The 18220-nt window shown below is 43.4% G+C and overlaps 10 pseudogenes; all 10 read right to left on the bottom strand.

Moving 5' to 3' along the window:
- Positions 1 to 1386: 1386 nt before the first annotated feature.
- On the bottom strand, positions 1387 to 1651 carry LOC130289852 (U2 spliceosomal RNA; annotated as a pseudogene).
- A 1474-nt stretch (positions 1652 to 3125) lies between these two features.
- Positions 3126 to 3389, bottom strand: LOC130286269 (U2 spliceosomal RNA; annotated as a pseudogene).
- Positions 3390 to 4853: 1464 nt separating this feature from the next.
- Positions 4854 to 5117, bottom strand: LOC130286270 (U2 spliceosomal RNA; annotated as a pseudogene).
- A 1454-nt stretch (positions 5118 to 6571) lies between these two features.
- On the bottom strand, positions 6572 to 6835 carry LOC130286271 (U2 spliceosomal RNA; annotated as a pseudogene).
- Positions 6836 to 8291: 1456 nt separating this feature from the next.
- Positions 8292 to 8557, bottom strand: LOC130289860 (U2 spliceosomal RNA; annotated as a pseudogene).
- Positions 8558 to 10024: 1467 nt separating this feature from the next.
- On the bottom strand, positions 10025 to 10289 carry LOC130287940 (U2 spliceosomal RNA; annotated as a pseudogene).
- A 1460-nt stretch (positions 10290 to 11749) lies between these two features.
- On the bottom strand, positions 11750 to 12015 carry LOC130288286 (U2 spliceosomal RNA; annotated as a pseudogene).
- Positions 12016 to 13488: 1473 nt separating this feature from the next.
- LOC130289335 (U2 spliceosomal RNA) lies at positions 13489 to 13752 on the bottom strand (annotated as a pseudogene).
- Positions 13753 to 15188: 1436 nt separating this feature from the next.
- Positions 15189 to 15453, bottom strand: LOC130287941 (U2 spliceosomal RNA; annotated as a pseudogene).
- A 1451-nt stretch (positions 15454 to 16904) lies between these two features.
- On the bottom strand, positions 16905 to 17169 carry LOC130287942 (U2 spliceosomal RNA; annotated as a pseudogene).
- Between the last annotated feature and the right edge of the window lie 1051 nt (positions 17170 to 18220).

Consider the following 18220-nt stretch of genomic DNA (forward strand, 5'->3'; position numbering starts at 1 on the left):
CTGGCAGCCAACCAGCCTCCCATACACTTTGTGGGTGGGTGGCAGTCAGCCACCCATACATACATACAGCACAGGCTAAACCCACATCATCACTTAAAAAAAGGACAGGCGACCATTGCACTCTGATGGAGCATTTAGCAATGCAATCCATAGCCTGGCTTTTGCCTGAACCCCCATCACTCCTCCTCTTGCATATAAGACAATATTTCAGATCTGCATATGAAAACAACACGCCTACCTTTGTTGCACATAGCTGCCTGCCTGTCTCTAGTTACCCCACTGGCTGTAGCTGCGTCCCTTCCGACATGGAATAACACCAACTGTAACGATAAACTGAAAATTAACAGTATAAACCTGCATCATTTTGGACTCTGGTATTTGCTGAATCCGGGTGACCTGACAATCGATGGTGGTGCCGCTGGTGATTCTGGCCTTCTTGGAATCTGTTGGGCCTATGTGTTAGCTCACACATCACTTGGGTATCCATGGTAACTACCACAACATGGTCATCTGCAGTTTACATCTAGCCCGTGGCATTGAATGGCATTTTAAAAGTGCTAAGGGTCCTGGTGCAATAATCCTCCCATGAGGATCAGCCTCAACGGCTTTGTAGATTGCACTCATGTCAGCAACTCCATATACATTTTTTTTTCTTCATGCTTCTTTCTTCATCCTTTTTTCTTTCTGTCATTCAGACTTTCATTCATTCGATCTCTCTCACTCACTTGCTTTAACTCATTTGTTCTCACTCACTCACTCAATCACTCACTCACTCATTCACTCTCACTCACTCTCACTCTCTCACTCACTCGCTCACTAAGTCAGTCTCTCTCTCTCTCTCTCTTTTTCTTTTTATATATATTTTTTTCCGTCTTCTTCTTCTTCTTCTTCTTCAGACCCTGTCATAGCACTAATGCCTTTCCAATACCACCAGCAGATGGAGACACTCCATTGCAACATTGGTTGTGAGCAGCAGTTTCTAAAAACAAATGCCTCATGGCGGATTTCCCATCCATCAATGGATGGTAAATTTTGTTTTTATCATTCACTGACCACAGAAACCAATGCATGGTCAAGCAACAGCAATGACACACCCTTGTGTATAGGCATGAGACCCTCATGTCATTTAACAGGATTCAGCACCACCCACAAGACAGCTACCTGTCATGTCATGTCAAACCTGCACAGGTGTGCTAGATTATTATTATTTAGTTTTATTTTATTTTTTTACACCAATCAGTGTGCAAACATGGTCATTAAAACGCTAAATGAATAGACGTTCAAAAACCAGTCAGTGCAACTCATCATTTTGGTCTCCAATTCTCAAACTCAAATTCTCACCCACGGAGGATTAAATGAGAATCTTTCTTGTTTAACACTGGAATGGGGTGGTGCACTGTTCACTACCCGAAGATACTGCCACATCGGGTCAATGCATAGGGCGACAGAAGAAAGCTTCCAAATCAGCTCCCTTTCTCAAAAATCCATTTAATTTATGGTCCCCAGATAGGGAACGTATGTATCAGTATGTGCTCACAAGTCACCCAAGTGCAAGTATTCACACAAAAAAAAAACGTGCCTCAGGATGCGATCTGTCGCAAGATCCTTTCTTTTTTTACACTTGATCTAAGCCAAAAGGCCTAGAGGGGATAACCGGGAAAGGGGTGGACCCAACCATGTCCCCTTCATGAGCACTCACATTACTCATAGGAATGGAAGGAAGGCTGGCAGCCAACCAGCCTCCCATACACTTTCTGGGTGGGTGGCAGTCAGCCACCCATACATACATACAGCACAGGCTAAACCCACATCATCACTTAAAAAAAGGACAGGCGACCATTGCACTCTGATGGAGCATTTAGCAATGCAATCCATAGCCTGGCTTTTGCCTGAACCCCCATCACTCCTCCTCTTGCATATAAGACAATATTTCAGATCTGCATATGAAAACAACACGCCTACCTTTGTTGCACATAGCTGCCTGCCTGTCTCTAGTTACCCCACTGGCTGTAGCTGCGTCCCTTCCGACATGGAATAACACCAACTGTAACGATAAACTGAAAATTAACAGTATAAACCTGCATCATTTTGGACTCTGGTATTTGCTGAATCCGGGTGACCTGACAATCGATGGTGGTGCCACTGGTGATTCTGGCCTTCTTGGAATCTGTTGGGCCTATGTGTTAGCTCACACATCACTTGGGTATCCATGGTAACTACCACAACATGGTCATCTGCAGTTTACATCTAGCCCTTGGCATTGAAGGGCATTTTAAAAGTGCTAAGGGTCCTGGTGCAATAATCCTCCCATGAGGATCAGCCTCAACGGCTTTGTAGATTGCACTCATGTCAGCAACTCCATATACATTTTTTTTTCTTCATGCTTCTTTCTTCATCCTTTTTTCTTTCTGTCATTCAGACTTTCATTCATTCGATCTCTCTCACTCACTTGCTTTAACTCATTTGTTCTCACTCACTCACTCACTCACTCAATCACTCACTCACTCATTCACTCTCACTCACTCTCACTCTCTCACTCACTCGCTCACTAAGTCAGTCTCTCTCTCTCTCTCTTTTTCTTTTTATATATATTTTTTTCCGTCTTCTTCTTCTTCTTCTTCTTCTTCTTCTTCAGACCCTGTCATAGCACTAATGCCTTTCCAATACCACCAGCAGATGGAGACACTCCATTGCAACATTGGTTGTGAGCAGCAGTTTCTAAAAACAAATGCCTCATGGCGGATTTCCCATCCATCAATGGATGGTAAATTTTGTTTTTATCATTCACTGACCACAGAAACCAATGCATGGTCAAGCAACAGCAATGACACACCCTTGTGTATAGGCATGAGACCCTCATGTCATTTAACAGGATTCAGCACCACCCACAAGACAGCTACCTGTCATGTCATGTCAAACCTGCACAGGTGTGCTAGATTATTATTATTTAGTTTTATTTTATTTTTTTACACCAATCAGTGTGCAAACATGGTCATTAAAACGCTAAATGAATAGACGTTCATAAACCAGTCAGTGCAACTCATCATTTTGGTCTCCAATTCTCAAACTCAAATTCTCACCCACGGAGGATTAAATGAGAATCTTTCTTGTTTAACACTGGAATGGGGTGGTGCACTGTTCACTACCCGAAGATACTGCCACATCGGGTCAATGCATAGGGCGACAGAAGCAAGCTTCCAAATCAGCTCCCTTTCTCAAAAATCCATTTAATTTATGGTCCCCAGATAGGGAACGTATGTATCAGTATGTGCTCACAAGTCACCCAAGTGCAAGTATTCACACAAAAAAAAACGTGCCTCAGGATGCGATCTGTCGCAAGATCCTTTCTTTTTTTACACTTGATCTAAGCCAAAAGGCCTAGAGGGGATAACCGGGAAAGGGGTGGACCCAACCATGTCCCCTTCATGAGCACTCACATTACTCATAGGAATGGAAGGAAGGCTGGCAGCCAACCAGTCTCCCATACACTTTCTGGGTGGGTGGCAGTCAGCCACCCATACATACATACAGCACAGGCTAAACCCACATCATCACTTAAAAAAAGGACAGGCGACCATTGCACTCTGATGGAGCATTTAGCAATGCAATCCATAGCCTGGCTTTTGCCTGAACCCCCATCACTCCTCCTCTTGCATATAAGACAATATTTCAGATCTGCATATGAAAACAACACGCCTACCTTTGTTGCACATAGCTGCCTGCCTGTCTCTAGTTACCCCACTGGCTGTAGCTGCGTCCCTTCCGACATGGAATAACACCAACTGTAACGATAAACTGAAAATTAACAGTATAAACCTGCATCATTTTGGACTCTGGTATTTGCTGAATCCGGGTGACCTGACAATCGATGGTGGTGCCGCTGGTGATTCTGGCCTTCTTGGAATCTGTTGGGCCTATGTGTTAGCTCACACATCACTTGGGTATCCATGGTAACTACCACAACATGGTCATCTGCAGTTTACATCTAGCCCGTGGCATTGAATGGCATTTTAAAAGTGCTAAGGGTCCTGGTGCAATAATCCTCCCATGAGGATCAGCCTCAACGGCTTTGTAGATTGCACTCATGTCAGCAACTCCATATACATTTTTTTTTCTTCATGCTTCTTTCTTCATCCTTTTTTCTTTCTGTCATTCAGACTTTCATTCATTCGATCTCTCTCACTCACTTGCTTTAACTCATTTGTTCTCACTCACTCACTCACTCACTCAATCACTCACTCACTCATTCACTCTCACTCACTCTCACTCTCTCACTCACTCGCTCACTAAGTCAGTCTCTCTCTCTCTCTCTCTTTTTCTTTTTATATATATTTTTTTCCGTCTTCTTCTTCTTCTTCTTCAGACCCTGTCATAGCACTAATGCCTTTCCAATACCACCAGCAGATGGAGACACTCCATTGCAACATTGGTTGTGAGCAGCAGTTTCTAAAAACAAATGCCTCATGGTGGATTTCCCATCCATCAATGGATGGTAAATTTTGTTTTTATCATTCACTGACCACAGAAACCAATGCATGGTCAAGCAACAGCAATGACACACCCTTGTGTATAGGCATGAGACCCTCATGTCATTTAACAGGATTCAGCACCACCCACAAGACAGCTACCTGTCATGTCATGTCAAACCTGCACAGGTGTGCTAGATTATTATTATTTAGTTTTATTTTATTTTTTTACACCAATCAGTGTGCAAACATGGTCATTAAAATGCTAAATGAATAGACGTTCATAAACCAGTCAGTGCAACTCATCATTTTGGTCTCCAATTCTCAAACTCAAATTCTCACCCACGGAGGATTAAATGAGAATCTTTCTTGTTTAACACTGGAATGGGGTGGTGCACTGTTCACTACCCGAAGATACTGCCACATCGGGTCAATGCATAGGGCGACAGAAGCAAGCTTCCAAATCAGCTCCCTTTCTCAAAAATCCATTTAATTTATGGTCCCCAGATAGGGAACGTATGTATCAGTATGTGCTCACAAGTCACCCAAGTGCAAGTATTCACACAAAAAAAAACGTGCCTCAGGATGCGATCTGTCGCAAGATCCTTTCTTTTTTTACACTTGATCTAAGCCAAAAGGCCTAGAGGGGATAACCGGGAAAGGGGTGGACCCAACCATGTCCCCTTCATGAGCACTCACATTACTCATAGGAATGGAAGGAAGGCTGGCAGCCAACCAGCCTCCCATACACTTTGTGGGTGGGTGGCAGTCAGCCACCCATACATACATACAGCACAGGCTAAACCCACATCATCACTTAAAAAAAGGACAGGCGACCATTGCACTCTGATGGAGCATTTAGCAATGCAATCCATAGCCTGGCTTTTGCCTGAACCCCCATCACTCCTCCTCTTGCATATAAGACAATATTTCAGATCTGCATATGAAAACAACACGCCTACCTTTGTTGCACATAGCTGCCTGCCTGTCTCTAGTTACCCCACTGGCTGTAGCTGCGTCCCTTCCGACATGGAATAACACCAACTGTAACGATAAACTGAAAATTAACAGTATAAACCTGCATCATTTTGGACTCTGGTATTTGCTGAATCCGGGTGACCTGACAATCGATGGTGGTGCCGCTGGTGATTCTGGCCTTCTTGGAATCTGTTGGGCCTATGTGTTAGCTCACACATCACTTGGGTATCCATGGTAACTACCACAACATGGTCATCTGCAGTTTACATCTAGCCCGTGGCATTGAATGGCATTTTAAAAGTGCTAAGGGTCCTGGTGCAATAATCCTCCCATGAGGATCAGCCTCAACGGCTTTGTAGATTGCACTCATGTCAGCAACTCCATATACATTTTTCTTTCTTCATCCTTTTTTCTTTCTGTCATTCAGACTTTCATTCATTCGATCTCTCTCACTCACTTGCTTTAACTCATTTGTTCTCACTCACTCACTCACTCACTCACTCAATCACTCACTCACTCATTCACTCTCACTCACTCTCACTCTCTCACTCACTCGCTCACTAAGTCAGTCTCTCTCTATCTCTCTCTTTTTCTTTTTATATATATTTTTTTCCGTCTTCTTCTTCTTCTTCTTCAGACCCTGTCATAGCACTAATGCCTTTCCAATACCACCAGCAGATGGAGACACTCCATTGCAACATTGGTTGTGAGCAGCAGTTTCTAAAAACAAATGCCTCATGGCGGATTTCCCATCCATCAATGGATGGTAAATTTTGTTTTTATCATTCACTGACCACAGAAACCAATGCATGGTCAAGCAACAGCAATGACACACCCTTGTGTATAGGCATGAGACCCTCATGTCATTTAACAGGATTCAGCACCACCCACAAGACAGCTACCTGTCATGTCATGTCAAACCTGCACAGGTGTGCTAGATTATTATTATTTAGTTTTATTTTATTTTTTTACACCAATCAGTGTGCAAACATGGTCATTAAAACGCTAAATGAATAGACGTTCATAAACCAGTCAGTGCAACTCATCATTTTGGTCTCCAATTCTCAAACTCAAATTCTCACCCACGGAGGATTAAATGAGAATCTTTCTTGTTTAACACTGGAATGGGGTGGTGCACTGTTCACTACCCGAAGATACTGCCACATCGGGTCAATGCATAGGGCGACAGAAGCAAGCTTCCAAATCAGCTCCCTTTCTCAAAAATCCATTTAATTTATGGTCCCCAGATAGGGAACGTATGTATCAGTATGTGCTCACAAGTCACCCAAGTGCAAGTATTCACACAAAAAAAAACGTGCCTCAGGATGCGATCTGTCGCAAGATCCTTTCTTTTTTTACACTTGATCTAAGCCAAAAGGCCTAGAGGGGATAACCGGGAAAGGGGTGGACCCAACCATGTCCCCTTCATGAGCACTCACATTACTCATAGGAATGGAAGGAAGGCTGGCAGCCAACCAGCCTCCCATACACTTTCTGGGTGGGTGGCAGTCAGCCACCCATACATACATACAGCACAGGCTAAACCCACATCATCACTTAAAAAAAGGACAGGCGACCATTGCACTCTGATGGAGCATTTAGCAATGCAATCCATAGCCTGGCTTTTGCCTGAACCCCCATCACTCCTCCTCTTGCATATAAGACAATATTTCAGATCTGCATATGAAAACAACACGCCTACCTTTGTTGCACATAGCTGCCTGCCTGTCTCTAGTTACCCCACTGGCTGTAGCTGCGTCCCTTCCGACATGGAATAACACCAACTGTAACGATAAACTGAAAATTAACAGTATAAACCTGCATCATTTTGGACTCTGGTATTTGCTGAATCCGGGTGACCTGACAATCGATGGTGGTGCCGCTGGTGATTCTGGCCTTCTTGGAATCTGTTGGGCCTATGTGTTAGCTCACACATCACTTGGGTATCCATGGTAACTACCACAACATGGTCATCTGCAGTTTACATCTAGCCCGTGGCATTGAATGGCATTTTAAAAGTGCTAAGGGTCCTGGTGCAATAATCCTCCCATGAGGATCAGCCTCAACGGCTTTGTAGATTGCACTCATGTCAGCAACTCCATATACATTTTTTTTTCTTCATGCTTCTTTCTTCATCCTTTTTTCTTTCTGTCATTCAGACTTTCATTCATTCGATCTCTCTCACTCACTTGCTTTAACTCATTTGTTCTCACTCACTCACTCAATCACTCACTCACTCATTCACTCTCACTCACTCTCACTCTCTCACTCACTCGCTCACTAAGTCAGTCTCTCTCTCTCTCTCTCTTTTTCTTTTTATATATATTTTTTTCCGTCTTCTTCTTCTTCTTCTTCAGACCCTGTCATAGCACTAATGCCTTTCCAATACCACCAGCAGATGGAGACACTCCATTGCAACATTGGTTGTGAGCAGCAGTTTCTAAAAACAAATGCCTCATGGCGGATTTCCCATCCATCAATGGATGGTAAATTTTGTTTTTATCATTCACTGACCACAGAAACCAATGCATGGTCAAGCAACAGCAATGACACACCCTTGTGTATAGGCATGAGACCCTCATGTCATTTAACAGGATTCAGCACCACCCACAAGACAGCTACCTGTCATGTCATGTCAAACCTGCACAGGTGTGCTAGATTATTATTATTTAGTTTTATTTTATTTTTTTACACCAATCAGTGTGCAAACATGGTCATTAAAACGCTAAATGAATAGACGTTCAAAAACCAGTCAGTGCAACTCATCATTTTGGTCTCCAATTCTCAAACTCAAATTCTCACCCACGGAGGATTAAATGAGAATCTTTCTTGTTTAACACTGGAATGGGGTGGTGCACTGTTCACTACCCGAAGATACTGCCACATCGGGTCAATGCATAGGGCGACAGAAGAAAGCTTCCAAATCAGCTCCCTTTCTCAAAAATCCATTTAATTTATGGTCCCCAGATAGGGAACGTATGTATCAGTATGTGCTCACAAGTCACCCAAGTGCAAGTATTCACACAAAAAAAAAAACGTGCCTCAGGATGCGATCTGTCGCAAGATCCTTTCTTTTTTTACACTTGATCTAAGCCAAAAGGCCTAGAGGGGATAACCGGGAAAGGGGTGGACCCAACCATGTCCCCTTCATGAGCACTCACATTACTCATAGGAATGGAAGGAAGGCTGGCAGCCAACCAGCCTCCCATACACTTTCTGGGTGGGTGGCAGTCAGCCACCCATACATACATACAGCACAGGCTAAACCCACATCATCACTTAAAAAAAGGACAGGCGACCATTGCACTCTGATGGAGCATTTAGCAATGCAATCCATAGCCTGGCTTTTGCCTGAACCCCCATCACTCCTCCTCTTGCATATAAGACAATATTTCAGATCTGCATATGAAAACAACACGCCTACCTTTGTTGCACATAGCTGCCTGCCTGTCTCTAGTTACCCCACTGGCTGTAGCTGCGTCCCTTCCGACATGGAATAACACCAACTGTAACGATAAACTGAAAATTAACAGTATAAACCTGCATCATTTTGGACTCTGGTATTTGCTGAATCCGGGTGACCTGACAATCGATGGTGGTGCCACTGGTGATTCTGGCCTTCTTGGAATCTGTTGGGCCTATGTGTTAGCTCACACATCACTTGGGTATCCATGGTAACTACCACAACATGGTCATCTGCAGTTTACATCTAGCCCTTGGCATTGAAGGGCATTTTAAAACTGCTAAGGGTCCTGGTGCAATAATCCTCCCATGAGGATCAGCCTCAACGGCTTTGTAGATTGCACTCATGTCAGCAACTCCATATACATTTTTTTTTCTTCATGCTTCTTTCTTCATCCTTTTTTCTTTCTGTCATTCAGACTTTCATTCATTCGATCTCTCTCACTCACTTGCTTTAACTCATTTGTTCTCACTCACTCACTCACTCAATCACTCACTCACTCATTCACTCTCACTCACTCTCACTCTCTCACTCACTCGCTCACTAAGTCAGTCTCTCTCTCTCTCTCTTTTTCTTTTTATATATATTTTTTTCCGTCTTCTTCTTCTTCTTCTTCTTCTTCTTCAGACCCTGTCATAGCACTAATGCCTTTCCAATACCACCAGCAGATGGAGACACTCCATTGCAACATTGGTTGTGAGCAGCAGTTTCTAAAAACAAATGCCTCATGGCGGATTTCCCATCCATCAATGGATGGTAAATTTTGTTTTTATCATTCACTGACCACAGAAACCAATGCATGGTCAAGCAACAGCAATGACACACCCTTGTGTATAGGCATGAGACCCTCATGTCATTTAACAGGATTCAGCACCACCCACAAGACAGCTACCTGTCATGTCATGTCAAACCTGCACAGGTGTGCTAGATTATTATTATTTAGTTTTATTTTATTTTTTTACACCAATCAGTGTGCAAACATGGTCATTAAAACGCTAAATGAATAGACGTTCATAAACCAGTCAGTGCAACTCATCATTTTGGTCTCCAATTCTCAAACTCAAATTCTCACCCACGGAGGATTAAATGAGAATCTTTCTTGTTTAACACTGGAATGGGGTGGTGCACTGTTCACTACCCGAAGATACTGCCACATCGGGTCAATGCATAGGGCGACAGAAGCAAGCTTCCAAATCAGCTCCCTTTCTCAAAAATCCATTTAATTTATGGTCCCCAGATAGGGAACGTATGTATCAGTATGTGCTCACAAGTCACCCAAGTGCAAGTATTCACACAAAAAAAAAACGTGCCTCAGGATGCGATCTGTCGCAAGATCCTTTCTTTTTTTACACTTGATCTAAGCCAAAAGGCCTAGAGGGGATAACAAGGAAAGGGGTGGACCCAACCATGTCCCCTTCATGAGCACTCACATTACTCATAGGAATGGAAGGAAGGCTGGCAGCCAACCAGCCTCCCATACACTTTCTGGGTGGGTGGCAGTCAGCCACCCATACATACATACAGCACAGGCTAAACCCACATCATCACTTAAAAAAAGGACAGGCGACCATTGCACTCTGATGGAGCATTTAGCAATGCAATCCATAGCCTGGCTTTTGCCTGAACCCCCATCACTCCTCCTCTTGCATATAAGACAATATTTCAGATCTGCATATGAAAACAACACGCCTACCTTTGTTGCACATAGCTGCCTGCCTGTCTCTAGTTACCCCACTGGCTGTAGCTGCGTCCCTTCCGACATGGAATAACACCAACTGTAACGATAAACTGAAAATTAACAGTATAAACCTGCATCATTTTGGACTCTGGTATTTGCTGAATCCGGGTGACCTGACAATCGATGGTGGTGCCGCTGGTGATTCTGGCCTTCTTGGAATCTATTGGGCCTATGTGTTAGCTCACACATCACTTGGGTATCCATGGTAACTACCACAACATGGTCATCTGCAGTTAACATCTAGCCCGTGGCATTGAATGGCATTTTAAAAGTGCTAAGGGTCCTGGTGCAATAATCCTCCCATGAGGATCAGCCTCAACGGCTTTGTAGATTGCACTCATGTCAGCAACTCCATATACATTTTTTTTTCTTCATGCTTCTTTCTTCATCCTTTTTTCTTTCTGTCATTCAGACTTTCATTCATTCGATCTCTCTCACTCACTTGCTTTAACTCATTTGTTCTCACTCACTCACTCACTCAATCACTCACTCACTCATTCACTCTCACTCACTCTCACTCTCTCACTCACTCGCTCACTAAGTCAGTCTCTCTCTCTCTCTCTCTTTTTCTTTTTATATATATTTTTTTCCGTCTTCTTCTTCTTCTTCTTCAGACCCTGTCATAGCACTAATGCCTTTCCAATACCACCAGCAGATGGAGACACTCCATTGCAACATTGGTTGTGAGCAGCAGTTTCTAAAAACAAATGCCTCATGGCGGATTTCCCATCCATCAATGAATGGTAAATTTTGTTTTTATCATTCACTGACCACAGAAACCAATGCATGGTCAAGCAACAGCAATGACACACCCTTGTGTATAGGCATGAGACCCTCATGTCATTTAACAGGATTCAGCACCACCCACAAGACAGCTACCTGTCATGTCATGTCAAACCTGCACAGGTGTGCTAGATTATTATTATTTAGTTTTATTTTATTTTTTTACACCAATCAGTGTGCAAACATGGTCATTAAAACGCTAAATGAATAGACGTTTATAAACCAGTCAGTGCAACTCATCATTTTGGTCTCCAATTCTCAAACTCAAATTCTCACCCACGGAGGATTAAATGAGAATCTTTCTTGTTTAACACTGGAATGGGGTGGTGCACTGTTCACTACCCGAAGATACTGCCACATCGGGTCAATGCATAGGGCGACAGAAGCAAGCTTCCAAATCAGCTCCCTTTCTCAAAAATCCATTTAATTTATGGTCCCCAGATAGGGAACGTATGTATCAGTATGTGCTCACAAGTCACCCAAGTGCAAGTATTCACACAAAAAAAAAAACGTGCCTCAGGATGCGATCTGTCGCAAGATCCTTTCTTTTTTTACACTTGATCTAAGCCAAAAGGCCTAGAGGGGATAACCGGGAAAGGGGTGGACCCAACCATGTCCCCTTCATGAGCACTCACATTACTCATAGGAATGGAAGGAAGGCTGGCAGCCAACCAGCCTCCCATACACTTTGTGGGTGGGTGGCAGTCAGCCACCCATACATACATACAGCACAGGCTAAACCCACATCATCACTTAAAAAAAGGACAGGCGACCATTGCACTCTGATGGAGCATTTAGCAATGCAATCCATAGCCTGGCTTTTGCCTGAACCCCCATCACTCCTCCTCTTGCATATAAGACAATATTTCAGATCTGCATATGAAAACAACACGCCTACCTTTGTTGCACATAGCTGCCTGCCTGTCTCTAGTTACCCCACTGGCTGTAGCTGCGTCCCTTCCGACATGGAATAACACCAACTGTAACGATAAACTGAAAATTAACAGTATAAACCTGCATCATTTTGGACTCTGGTATTTGCTGAATCCGGGTGACCTGACAATCGATGGTGGTGCCGCTGGTGATTCTGGCCTTCTTGGAATCTGTTGGGCCTATGTGTTAGCTCACACATCACTTGGGTATCCATGGTAACTACCACAACATGGTCATCTGCAGTTTACATCTAGCCCGTGGCATTGAATGGCATTTTAAAAGTGCTAAGGGTCCTGGTGCAATAATCCTCCCATGAGGATCAGCCTCAACGGCTTTGTAGATTGCACTCATGTCAGCAACTCCATATACATTTTTTTTTCTTCATGCTTCTTTCTTCATCCTTTTTTCTTTCTGTCATTCAGACTTTCATTCATTCGATCTCTCTCACTCACTTGCTTTAACTCATTTGTTCTCACTCACTCACTCACTCACTCAATCACTCACTCACTCATTCACTCTCACTCACTCTCACTCTCTCACTCACTCTCTCACTAAGTCAGTCTCTCTCTCTCTCTCTCTTTTTCTTTTTATATATATTTTTTTCCGTCTTCTTCTTCTTCTTCTTCTTCTTCTTCAGACCCTGTCATAGCACTAATGCCTTTCCAATACCACCAGCAGATGGAGACACTCCATTGCAACATTGGTTGTGAGCAGCAGTTTCTAAAAACAAATGCCTCATGGCGGATTTCCCATCCATCAATGGATGGTAAATTTTGTTTTTATCATTCACTGACCACAGAAACCAATGCATGGTCAAGCAACAGCAATGACACACCCTTGTGTATAGGCATGAGACCCTCATGTCATTTAACAGGATTCAGCACCACCCACAAGACAGCTACCTGTCATGTCATGTCAAACCTGCACAGGTGTGCTAGATTATTATTATTTAGTTTTATTTTATTTTTTTACACCAATCAGTGTGCAAACATGGTCATTAAAACGCTAAATGAATAGACGTTCATAAACCAGTCAGTGCAACTCATCATTTTGGTCTCCAATTCTCAAACTCAAATTCTCACGCACGGAGGATTAAATGAGAATCTTTCTTGTTTAACACTGGAATGGGGTGGTGCACTGTTCACTACCCGAAGATACTGCCACATCGGGTCAATGCATAGGGCAACAGAAGCAAGCTTCCAAATCAGCTCCCTTTCTCAAAAATCCATTTAATTTATGGTCCCCAGATAGGGAACGTATGTATCAGTATGTGCTCACAAGTCACCCAAGTGCAAGTATTCACACAAAAAAAAACGTGCCTCAGGATGCGATCTGTCGCAAGATCCTTTCTTTTTTTACACTTGATCTAAGCCAAAAGGCCTAGAGGGGATAACCGGGAAAGGGGTGGACCCAACCATGTCCCCTTCATGAGCACTCACATTACTCATAGGAATGGAAGGAAGGCTGGCAGCCAACCAGCCTCCCATACACTTTCTGGGTGGGTGGCAGTCAGCCACCCATACATACATACAGCACAGGCTAAACCCACATCATCACTTAAAAAAAGGACAGGCGACCATTGCACTCTGATGGAGCATTTAGCAATGCAATCCATAGCCTTGCTTTTGCCTGAACCCCCATCACTCCTCCTCTTGCATATAAGACAATATTTCAGATCTGCATATGAAAACAACACGCCTACCTTTGTTGCACATAGCTGCCTGCCTGTCTCTAGTTACCCCACTGGCTGTAGCTGCGTCCCTTCCGACATGGAATAACACCAACTGTAACGATAAACTGAAAATTAACAGTATAAACCTGCATCATTTTGGACTCTGGTATTTGCTGAATCCGGGTGACCTGACAATCGATGGTGGTGCCGCTGGTGATTCTGGCCTTCTTGGAATCTGTTGGGCCTATGTGTTAGCTCACACATCACTTGGGTATCCATGGTAACTACCACAACATGGTCATCTGCAGTTTACATCTAGCCCGTGGCATTGAATGGCATTTTAAAAGTGCTAAGGGTCCTGGTGCAATAATCCTCCCATGAGGATCAGCCTCAACGGCTTTGTAGATTGCACTCATGTCAGCAACTCCATATACATTTTTCTTTCTTCATCCTTTTTTCTTTCTGTCATTCAGACTTTCATTCATTCGATCTCTCTCACTCACTTGCTTTAACTCATTTGTTCTCACTCACTCACTCACTCAATCACTCACTCACTCATTCACTCTCACTCACTCGCTCACTAAGTCAGTCTCTCTCTCTCTCTCTCTCTTTTTCTTTTTATATATATTTTTTTCCGTCTTCTTCTTCTTCTTCTTCTTCTTCAGACCCTGTCATAGCACTAATGCCTTTCCAATACCACCAGCAGATGGAGACACTCCATTGCAACATTGGTTGTGAGCAGCAGTTTCTAAAAACAAATGCCTCATGGCGGATTTCCCATCCATCAATGGATGGTAAATTTTGTTTTTATCATTCACTGACCACAGAAACCAATGCATGGTCAAGCAACAGCAATGACACACCCTTGTGTATAGGCATGAGACCCTCATGTCATTTAACAGGATTCAGCACCACCCACAAGACAGCTACCTGTCATGTCATGTCAAACCTGCACAGGTGTGCTAGATTATTATTATTTAGTTTTATTTTATTTTTTTACACCAATCAGTGTGCAAACATGGTCATTAAAACGCTAAATGAATAGACGTTCATAAACCAGTCAGTGCAACTCATCATTTTGGTCTCCAATTCTCAAACTCAAATTCTCACCCACGGAGGATTAAATGAGAATCTTTCTTGTTTAACACTGGAATGGGGTGGTGCACTGTTCACTACCCGAAGATACTGCCACATCGGGTCAATGCATAGGGCGACAGAAGCAAGCTTCCAAATCAGCTCCCTTTCTCAAAAATCCATTTAATTTATGGTCCCCAGATAGGGAACGTATGTATCAGTATGTGCTCACAAGTCACCCAAGTGCAAGTATTCACACAAAAAAAAAACGTGCCTCAGGATGCGATCTGTCGCAAGATCCTTTCTTTTTTTACACTTGATCTAAGCCAAAAGGCCTAGAGGGGATAACCGGGAAAGGGGTGGACCCAACCATGTCCCCTTCATGAGCACTCACATTACTCATAGGAATGGAAGGAAGGCTGGCAGCCAACCAGCCTCCCATACACTTTCTGGGTGGGTGGCAGTCAGCCACCCATACATACATACAGCACAGGCTAAACCCACATCATCACTTAAAAAAAGGACAGGCGACCATTGCACTCTGATGGAGCATTTAGCAATGCAATCCATAGCCTGGCTTTTGCCTGAACCCCCATCACTCCTCCTCTTGCATATAAGACAATATTTCAGATCTGCATATGAAAACAACACGCCTACCTTTGTTGCACATAGCTGCCTGCCTGTCTCTAGTTACCCCACTGGCTGTAGCTGCGTCCCTTCCGACATGGAATAACACCAACTGTAACGATAAACTGAAAATTAACAGTATAAACCTGCATCATTTTGGACTCTGGTATTTGCTGAATCCGGGTGACCTGACAATCGATGGTGGTGCCGCTGGTGATTCTGGCCTTCTTGGAATCTGTTGGGCCTATGTGTTAGCTCACACATCACTTGGGTATCCATGGTAACTACCACAACATGGTCATCTGCAGTTTACATCTAGCCCGTGGCATTGAATGGCATTTTAAAAGTGCTAAGGGTCCTGGTGCAATAATCCTCCCATGAGGATCAGCCTCAACGGCTTTGTAGATTGCACTCATGTCAGCAACTCCATATACATTTTTTTTTCTTCATGCTTCTTTCTTCATCCTTTTTTCTTTCTGTCATTCAGACTTTCATTCATTCGATCTCTCTCACTCACTTGCTTTAACTCATTTGTTCTCACTCACTCACTCACTCACTCAATCACTCACTCTCACTCACTCTCACTCTCTCACTCACTCGCTCACTAAGTCAGTCTCTCTCTCTCTCTCTCTCTTTTTCTTTTTATATATATTTTTTTCCGTCTTCTTCTTCTTCTTCAGACCCTGTCATAGCACTAATGCCTTTCCAATACCACCAGCAGATGGAGACACTCCATTGCAACATTGGTTGTGAGCAGCAGTTTCTAAAAACAAATGCCTCATGGCGGATTTCCCATCCATCAATGGATGGTAAATTTTGTTTTTATCATTCACTGACCACAGAAACCAATGCATGGTCAAGCAACAGCAATGACACACCCTTGTGTATAGGCATGAGACCCTCATGTCATTTAACAGGATTCAGCACCACCCACAAGACAGCTACCTGTCATGTCATGTCAAACCTGCACAGGTGTGCTAGATTATTATTATTTAGTTTTATTTTATTTTTTTACACCAATCAGTGTGCAAACATGGTCATTAAAACGCTAAATGAATAGACGTTCATAAACCAGTCAGTGCAACTCATCATTTTGGTCTCCAATTCTCAAACTCAAATTCTCACCCACGGAGGATTAAATGAGAATCTTTCTTGTTTAACACTGGAATGGGGTGGTGCACTGTTCACTACCCGAAGATACTGCCACATCGGGTCAATGCATAGGGCGACAGAAGCAAGCTTCCAAATCAGCTCCCTTTCTCAAAAATCCATTTAATTTATGGTCCCCAGATAGGGAACGTATGTATCAGTATGTGCTCACAAGTCACCCAAGTGCAAGTATTCACACAAAAAAAAAACGTGCCTCAGGATGCGATCTGTCGCAAGATCCTTTCTTTTTTTACACTTGATCTAAGCCAAAAGGCCTAGAGGGGATAACCGGGAAAGGGGTGGACCCAACCATGTCCCCTTCATGAGCACTCACATTACTCATAGGAATGGAAGGAAGGCTGGCAGCCAACCAGCCTCCCATACACTTTCTGGGTGGGTGGCAGTCAGCCACCCATACATACATACAGCACAGGCTAAACCCACATCATCACTTAAAAAAAGGACAGGCGACCATTGCACTCTGATGGAGCATTTAGCAATGCAATCCATAGCCTGGCTTTTGCCTGAACCCCCATCACTCCTCCTCTTGCATATAAGACAATATTTCAGATCTGCATATGAAAACAACACGCCTACCTTTGTTGCACATAGCTGCCTGCCTGTCTCTAGTTACCCCACTGGCTGTAGCTGCGTCCCTTCCGACATGGAATAACACCAACTGTAACGATAAACTGAAAATTAACAGTATAAACCTGCATCATTTTGGACTCTGGTATTTGCTGAATCCGGGTGACCTGACAATCGATGGTGGTGCCGCTGGTGATTCTGGCCTTCTTGGAATCTGTTGGGCCTATGTGTTAGCTCACACAGCACTTGGGTATCCATGGTAACTACCACAACATGGTCATCTGCAGTTTACATCTAGCCCGTGGCATTGAATGGCATTTTAAAAGTGCTAAGGGTCCTGGTGCAATAATCCTCCCATGAGGATCAGCCTCAACGGCTTTGTAGATTGCACTCATGTCAGCAACTCCATATACATTTTTCTTTCTTCATCCTTTTTTCTTTCTGTCATTCAGACTTTCATTTATTCGATCTCTCTCACTCACTTGCTTTAACTCATTTGTTCTCACTCACTCACTCACTCAATCACTCACTCACTCATTCACTCTCACTCACTCTCACTCTCTCACTCACTCGCTCACTAAGTCAGTCTCTCTCTCTCTCTCTCTCTTTTTCTTTTTATATATATTTTTTTCCGTCTTCTTCTTCTTCTTCTTCTTCTTCAGACCCTGTCATAGCACTAATGCCTTTCCAATACCACCAGCAGATGGAGACACTCCATTGCAACATTGGTTGTGAGCAGCAGTTTCTAA

Source organism: Hyla sarda, chromosome 8, assembly GCF_029499605.1.
Source record: "Hyla sarda isolate aHylSar1 chromosome 8, aHylSar1.hap1, whole genome shotgun sequence".
NCBI classification, from domain to species: Eukaryota; Metazoa; Chordata; class Amphibia; order Anura; family Hylidae; genus Hyla; species Hyla sarda.